This window comes from Eriocheir sinensis, chromosome 5, assembly GCF_024679095.1.
Source record: "Eriocheir sinensis breed Jianghai 21 chromosome 5, ASM2467909v1, whole genome shotgun sequence".
Lineage (NCBI taxonomy): Eukaryota > Metazoa > Arthropoda > Malacostraca > Decapoda > Varunidae > Eriocheir > Eriocheir sinensis.
The window spans coordinates 23,970,286-23,978,614 of record NC_066513.1 but is presented as its reverse complement, the minus strand read 5'-3'; the positions used below and the strand labels follow the sequence as shown (position 1 = coordinate 23,978,614).

The 8,329-nt window shown below is 38.3% G+C and overlaps 1 protein-coding gene across 2 annotated transcripts in view; it reads right to left on the bottom strand.

The window, feature by feature from the left end:
- The window catches only part of LOC126985477 (nascent polypeptide-associated complex subunit alpha, muscle-specific form-like), a 188,104-nt gene that overhangs the window by 126,064 nt on the left and 53,711 nt on the right, over positions 1-8,329 (bottom strand). For both annotated transcript variants that reach the window (XM_050840434.1, XM_050840440.1), the window contains exon 2: positions 2,174-2,200. The gene's annotated coding sequence lies outside the window, so the exon portion shown is untranslated. The remainder of the gene's footprint in view (positions 1-2,173; positions 2,201-8,329) is intronic.

Genomic DNA, 8,329 nt, shown 5'->3' with positions numbered 1-8,329 from the left:
ATGAGAAAAGAAAATGAAGCATAATTAAAGCAGTGAATAGTGAAGACATAAACCTTGAAGAGGGTATAAAAAAAAAGCCGGAAGAGGGAGATGAACAAAAGATTTTATATAGGATTAAGAAAAGAATGATGGAAAACATAGAGAGGAAAAGATGCGAAGATAGTAATGAAAATGATATTGAAGACGAGGACAATGATTATAGTGAAAATTAACGAACAATGATGGTTAGTAGATAATGAAATAAGAATATGAAGGAGTTAGGCCATAAGAGTCAAACATACATTGAAGAAAATGTATGTAAAGTAATAAAAATGACTCAGAAAGAGAGCGCGAAGGAGAGTGGCGGGGTAAAAGTAGGAAGAAGAAAGAGAGAGTAAAGATAATTGTGAAGTAATTGCTTCTTCCTCCTCTTGTTCTTTCGCTATAATTTATAATGGGCTCCAACCTTCTCTCTATCCTTTTTTTTTCTCTTATTCTTTTTCCTACTTTTATTTTCCTCCCTCGTGACCCACATTCTTTTTTTACCCCCAACAAATCAATGGTCCGTTCCCTCTTCCGTGTGTTTATATGCCGTTCAGCCCCTCTCCGTTTTCTTTTTCTACTTTTATAGCCCCAACTAATTGTATTTACTCACCCCCTAACGCTATTGTCTCTCTCTGTTTATTTTTCTATCTATCTATCTATCTACCTACCTAGTTCCCAATCAATCCGTCAATCTATTTATCTGTCTATCTTTCTTCCTTTATCATCCCTTCATTATTATAGATTTGTTATATTTTTTAAGGAGAGAGGTATTCAGTTTTAAAAGTAGCGTTCTTAAAACTATCTATTATAAACCTAACCAAATAATATATGTATCTGTTATCTAATACCCAACTCTCTCTCTCTCTCTCTCTCTCTCTCTCTCTCTCTCTCTCTCTCTCTGTAATAAGCAAACTAATAACTATTGCACAAAGTATCATTCCGTTGTTGCTGGAAGTAGAGAAGTTCCGCTATTATTCAGACAAAGAGAAACTTCAGTGCGAATTCAAGCCAGCAGAAAAAAACAAACAAAGAGGCCTCAGGAAACATACACGGAATTGATAATAGAGTTGAAGGAGGTGGTAGAGGGCTCTTGGATTCCCTTGAGTCTTTTTTTACTAGTGCCGTGAAGCCAAGAAGAACCGTTGTAATACTTTAACCTTTCCTAAATTGAGATTAACTTCAGAGTCTTTAATATACTTTAAGGTCTTATGGTTTGGGATAGGTCAAGTTTAGGGTACCTTCAAGCAGACTTCAAGCAGCACCTTACATCCAAAATCAATACAGAAAGAGGTCGCTTTGCCGGATAGAGAGTATCAAAGGTGTTTCTATGCTAACAATATAATAGAGATACAAGACACCTTGCATATATATTTTTTTCAGCTTCTAAATGAGAGGCCCGAATAGCTCACGTCGTCCAGGTAAATGTCCCTCACGGGTTAATTAATAAGCTGGAACGATTCCCGGCGGAGGGTCGGCGCAGGAACTTCTGGTAACATTCTGTCGTGAGTCTCGCAAATTATGAAACACTCGAGGGCCGTGTAGGCAGGTAATGTGAACTTCTTAAACTGGGAACCATAAAAAAACGGGAAAAATAGAAAACAGGGAAATGCAGCGTTAAGAGAAGATGGCGTTGTTGGATTAGAATACTTTAACACTACCCGGTGTGTCATCCAAGGTCACACCACACATGGACAACCCCCCGACCCCTTGATATCCCTTCTCTTGCCGTCCTCCCCTCCCTGTTCCCTCCTCCCCTTCCTGTCCCCTCCCCTCACTTCCTCCCCTTCTTTAGCTTACCCCCCTTCCAAGACTAAAAGTAGAAGGATACTCACGCGAAATGTTATAGAAAAAGGAAATACAAATAGAAAGAACTAATTAATGTTTTAAATATTGACTGCAGGTGTGCCATGGCGTATAAAAGAGTGAATATATGTATGAAAAATTATGAGGAATTATTGAATATGTTAAAGAATAGTGTTCAGCGCCTCTATTATAAAACCCAAAGCCCGCCCGCTCAATCCCCTCCATTACCCGGCCTCTCATGACCCACAGTGGAAGAGTATTGACGCTATATTATTACTTAGAGAGAGAAGAAAAATAGTGAGAGAATAAAAAAAACGACTACGGAAAACGCTGAGTATATACGTACCATGATGTATGAAAAAGTAAGTATGCCCTGAAAGAAAACAAAGAAAAAACATTACTGAGAAAATCAATGCAATAAGTTAAAAGAAAATAAACGATGTCATGTAAACTAGTGTAAAAATTATAGATATACACGTTGATCAATATAATAATAAGACATAATGTGAAGAGGCTCAACGCAATAAAATGTAACATACTAAAAAAATATTGAAAAGGAAAACTAAGCCCTTCGTGTCGTAATAATAAGTCGCGGTGATGCATTTTGTAAGCAGATTGGGTTCTAATTAGAAAACGGAGACCTCGAGGCAGATTAATAATACTTAACAGTGGTGCGGGAATTCAATTAGAAGGACGAAGAGGATTATTAGGGAGCGGCGCGTCCGGCCAAAAATATTATGTCGAAAATATATGTAAAAGATGAACACACACACACACACACACACACCCACACCCACACACCCACACACACCAGGACACTTGAATGAGAATGGGTTTAACATATGACACACACTCTCTCTCTCTCTCTCTCTCTCTCTCTCTCTCTCTCTCTCTCTCTCTCTCTGAAATTAACTGCTGTAATGAATAAGCCTTTCTCGAGGAGTAAGTGGAGGTGAAGGAAGAAGAGAAGCAGCAGGGAAAGGATGATGAGGATGATGATGATGATGAGGAGGAGGAGGAAGAGGAGGAGGAAGAGGGGAACGACGATAAGGAGGAAGATGGAAATTAATTAAAGGAGCAGCAGCAGGAGGTGGAAGAGGGAAGATCAAGTGTAAGTGAGACTGAAGAAAGATAATAAAAGGCAATTCTAAGGACGAAGCAGAAGGCGCAGCAGAAGAAGACTAAGTGAATGAAGGGAGCAAAAGAAGGTCATTATGGCGGCCTGATGGAGGCGATGAAGAAGAAATGGAGGAGAAAGAAGCAAGGTGTGAGAGAGGAACAATGAGGCGGAAGGATAAGATGAAATACTGAAATAGAGGAAAGAAAAGGATAAAAAAGAAACAAAAAGGAAGAAGAAAGCAACCAAGCAAGAGTATAATGGAAGATGGACAACCACAATAACAGGAGGAACGTAAACCAGAAGAAATGATATAAAAAGAGAAGAAATTTAACAAGCTCAGAAACAGGATGGAAAATTTTAAGTTTATGATGATGATGACACTCAAAAGAAAATATGGGAGGAAAACAAACAAGACAAGGATTGGATATAGTAGTAATGCGCGTGAAGCTCGTAAAGAAATATAATGAAACTTGAAATCGATATAGTAAAAAAATAGAAAAAGATAAAAATTAAAGAAATAGAAAATTACATAATGGAAGAGATTTGGTCAACGTGGACGCAAAAGATTTTCAAGAACGCTCGTGAAAATCAGTTTGAATGTTTTTTCCCACAATCGTAATGCAATATTAATTCAGTTTCAGGAATAGAGCGTAAAAAAATAATTCGCAGATCAAAAAGAAAACTACATATACTCACAATTCATCGTCGAAATATTATGGCGGGAAGGAAAGACACTCCAGCAGCGGCGAGAAAGAAATAACGACGTCAAGAATTTTATTGATGAACGAAAACTGTGCAAGTCGTTTTTAATTGGGAGCGCAAAGTGTGGAAGTTGTTGGGGTAAAGAAATGGTAAATAAGAGGAAAGTGAAAGAAGGAGCAGGAAGGGAAAGAGGGGGATGATGATGATGGTAGTGATGATGATGATGATGAGGAGGAGGAGGAAGAGAAGGAGGAGGAGGAGGAGAATGAGAATAAAAATGCAGTTACGAGAATGAAAAAAAAGAAGAAAATTAAAGCTGATGATGGTGAGAACAAATGTGTGTGTGTGTGTGTGTGTGTGTGTGTGTGTGTGTGTGTGTGGGCGTGTGGGTGTGTTTGTGTTTGCGTGTGCGTGCGTGTGCGTGTGTGTGTTTGTGTGTGCCTCAGTTTAATTCCTGGAGCATGTCTTTTTTTTCCGCATATCAAAGTTTTCTTCTCTTATTTATGTCTATCAATCTCGATATGTTTTTTCCCTCACTCGTTTACACAACCTTTATTTTTTTTATAATTCCGATGTTATTCCTCTTTGCTTTTGACCTCATCCATCTGTCTGTCTTTCCGTTTTTCCTAGTTTGTGTGTGTGCGTGTGTGTGTGTGTGTGTGTGTGTGTGTGTGTGTGTGTGTGTGTGTGTATAGAATCTCTCTCTCTCTCTCTCTCTCTCCTTTAATTCGCTTTAAAGTGATGGCGGAGGAGACTGAATTTCTGTGGATGATTTGCGTTTCATTAATTTCAGTCGATTTAGTTATTGAGTCCCTCCACATGATTCTCTTTCTTTCCCTCCACATCTGTCTCCTTCCTCTCCTTCGTTTATGCCTGACTTTCCTTCATTTCCTTCTTGCCGTCCGCCGCCTGCTCTTCCTTCTTATTTTCTTACGTCACTTGCATTCCCTTCTTGCCATCCCTCTCGCTTATCTTACTTCCTTATTTCCACTGTTGACTCACCCACCCTTTTTCTCTTCAGCATTTCTCCACTTTTCACCGACTTCCGCTTCTCTTTCCCATTCTCTTCCTCCCTTTATATCTCTCTCTATCTTTCTTTTCTTCCTATCATTGCTCCACTATACACTCCATTTTTGCCTTTCTTTTCCTCTTCCTTTACCAATATTTCATCTAATGCCTTCCTCTCTTCGTTCTCCATTACTTTCTCATTTTCTTCCCTCACCGTCTTTCTTTTCTTCAGTTTTATCTCTTCCTGACATTTTCTTTCGTTTCCTCTCTTCGTTTTTCTCTTCTTTCCTCTATTTTCCTTCCGCTTTTGTTTCTTCATCCTTCTCTCCTTACATTTTCTTCTTTCTTTCCTTTTCCTCTCTCCTTTCTCCCTTCCTATTTTCCTGTCTCGTTTCTTTTTTTTATCTGTCTCATTATTCCTCTCCTTATATTGTAATGTCTCCTCTCTCCATTTTTCTCTTCTTTTCCTCAGTATCCTTCAGTCTCTCCTTCCCCTCTTCTTCCTTCTTCCGTCTTCCTCTCTTTCCTTCCCTCAATAAACAGTCTTTTTCTACCATTCCTTTATCTCTTGGTTTAGGGCTTCTTCCTTTCTCTTTCCTCTTCTTCCCTCTCTGTTACATCTTCACATCTTCAGGTTCAATTAGTCGCTTCTTCCCCTCTCCTCTCCCTAGTGCGTGTTCGGTTTGCTTTATTCCCCCTTCTCTCTCTCTCTCTCTCTCTCTCTCTCTCTCTCTCTCTCTCTCTCTCTCTCTCGAAAACAAAATAAATCATGCTGCTCTGTTAAAAAAAGAGAGAGAGAGAGAGAGAGAGAGAGAGAGAGAGAGAGAGAGAGAGAGAGAGAGAGAGAGAGAGAGAGAGAGACCTAATAAGCCTCCCCGAATTACGGTCGAGACATTGGAGTGGTTGGAGAAGGAGGGAGGGGGGGAGGGAAGAGATGGGGAGGGAGGGAGATGGTGACAGAAGGAGGAGGAGGAGGAGGGGGAGGAGAGACAAAGATGGAGAGAAATTGATAAACAAATAATCAATAAGAGAAAGTAAGAGAGAATAGAGGATTTAAAGGAGACAGATAGAGATAGATAAGAGAGAGAGAGAGAGAGAGAGAGAGAGAGAGAGAGAGAGAGAGAGAGAGAGAGAGAGAGAGAGAGAGAGAGCATATCCGACCTCATACGACGTTTGGAGGAGAAGAAAAGGCAAGCAGTGAAAGGCTGGACCAAGAAGAACGTAATGAAGGAATCCTTGGGCATGAAAGGCGAGGAGAGAACGTAGAGGGAGGAAGGAAGGAGCGAAGGAGGGAAGGAGGGAAGGATAAAAAAGGACACGGAAGCTCGACCAGGATAAAAAAGGCAACCAGAGACGAGGGAATTATATATCTCGCCTCCTCTTACTTTGCTAGAAAATACTGAACGTCAATTATGCATCTCATTTATTTGCTTTTTCATTGTACGTCAGAATACGATAAAGAAGATAAATTGAGAGTGTGAATAATAGAGAAAAAGTCATCATGAAACCTTGAACATGTTTTTTCTCTAACAGGAAAAAATCAACTTCATTTAATCAAGATCCAATGTAAATAATGTAAAAAATGTGTATAAAAAAATGTAAAAGTAATATTAGGAGAAAATACCATTGAAAAAACACCAAAAGTAATGTAAAAAACGGACGCACTTTATTAATTCCCCTTTCAATACCTGCCAGTTTAATTCCAAACGCGTAAAAACGGACGTAGAAAAGAAACTTAAGAGTCGGATAAAATAATTGTGATTTTAAATTCTGTTCTCCCACTAATTAGAAAAATCAATTCCCCCAATGAATCATGACTCGAATCAAAAGAAGAATAAAACCGAAGAACAAAAGGAAAAAAAAAACCAATCGTATTTTCTGATGCATAAGTTAAAAATGTGTGATTACAATAATTATCCGGAAATGAGAGAAAGTATGAATTTAACCCTCTCAGTTTGAACTAAAAGCTGAAGAAAAAAACTTTACTAAATAATGAGGTTGGAACATTGAGAAAATCAACATATAATTCAATTGCACTCTTTGTTTGGGCACTTTGTTCTCATTTTCCTTGCATGAGCATCGACTAGTGGGCTTTATTGCTTGTGCTTTTCCCCCTCGTGCTGCGTCCTGTGCTGCAAAACAAAACAAAACATAGAAGCACTAAATCAAGCAAATCCTACAACCTCGTGTCGCAGTTTTCTCCACGCCAAAATAATATTGTGTGAGTTTAATTAATAATCGCCTGGAAACGTCAAAATAGATAAAAGTTTTCCTCCGCTAACAAGACTTCAGGTAATGCCTAGGGGCTGGGAGGAGACAAGTTTTAATTACTGGGTTTATGTGATACCTGTCCAAGAGAGTGAGAGGGGGAGGGAGGGAGTATAGGAGGGAGGGAGGGAGAGGTTAGGAGGAGCAATGGATGTGGGCTGTAAGTAATGGAGGAAAGGAGAGGACAAGATTGCAGATAATGGATGGAGAAAGGAAGGGAGAAGAGGAAGGAAAGGTTGGATTAATGGTGATGGAGGCAGGGAGTAAAAAGGAAGAGAAGGAAGAAAAGGGGAAAGAAAGTAAGAAGATAAGCAAGAAAATTAAGACAGTACGATGCAGGAGAGAAAAGGGAAAAAATAACGATCGAAAAAAAAGGAAAGTTATAAAATGAATAAATAAACATGAAAATCAAACGGAGAAAAAGAACAACAGGAAAAATAAAAAACCCGAATAACGTAGGAAAAAAAAAAATGTACAAATCAAACGAAAAAGAAACATAAAAAGGAAAAAAAAGTGAAGAACATAAGAAAGAAAAATGGAGAAAAAAAAATATACGACATGAACAGAAAGAAAAAACTAGGAAAAAGCGAACAAAGAACATATGTACAAAAAAGAAAAAAATAACCGTGAAAACAAACTAAGTGAAAACACACAGGATTGAAAATATCCCCCAAACTGAAGAAAATGAAAAATATATGAAAAAAACGAAAACTCAAGAAAAAAACACGAAATAAACGGAGAAAAATACACGCAAAGATAAAACGTGAATAACAAAATAACAAAAAAAAACATAAATGAAAAATACTAAAAAAATAAATAAATAGATGCAGAATATATAAAATTCGAAAACAAATACATAGAGCACAAAAACATAAGAAAACACGGAAAAAACCGAGCACAAAGGCATACAAAGAACGAGACATAAATAACAAAATTAAAATAACACATGAAAGAAAAAAAAATGAAAATAGGAGACAAAATACAAAAAAAAAAACCCCATAGAAATGAGAAATCAGAAAAAGTAAAATGAGATAAATAACACAATAATAATTACACATGAAAGAAGAAAAAAAAAACGAAAAAAACGGAAATAGGAGACAAAATAAAAAAAAGGAATGAAATATACGAAAACCGAAAAAAGGAAACGAAAAAACAAACAAAAAAGAAATATATGAAATTTGAAAAGAACAGGCAAACCCCAACTCCCTGCAGCCGGCGGAACAAAGGCGGGCGGCGCTGCACGGCCAGGCGGCGGCCTCCATGACACGCAAATAATACTCCAGCCAATTGAATTTTTAATCCGCTGACGAAAGAGCAGTTTGGCCACGCAGATTGCTGTTGTTGCTCCCCCATTCCCCGCTCCCCCATCCCCATTCCCTTCCCTTTCCTCCTCCCTATCGACCC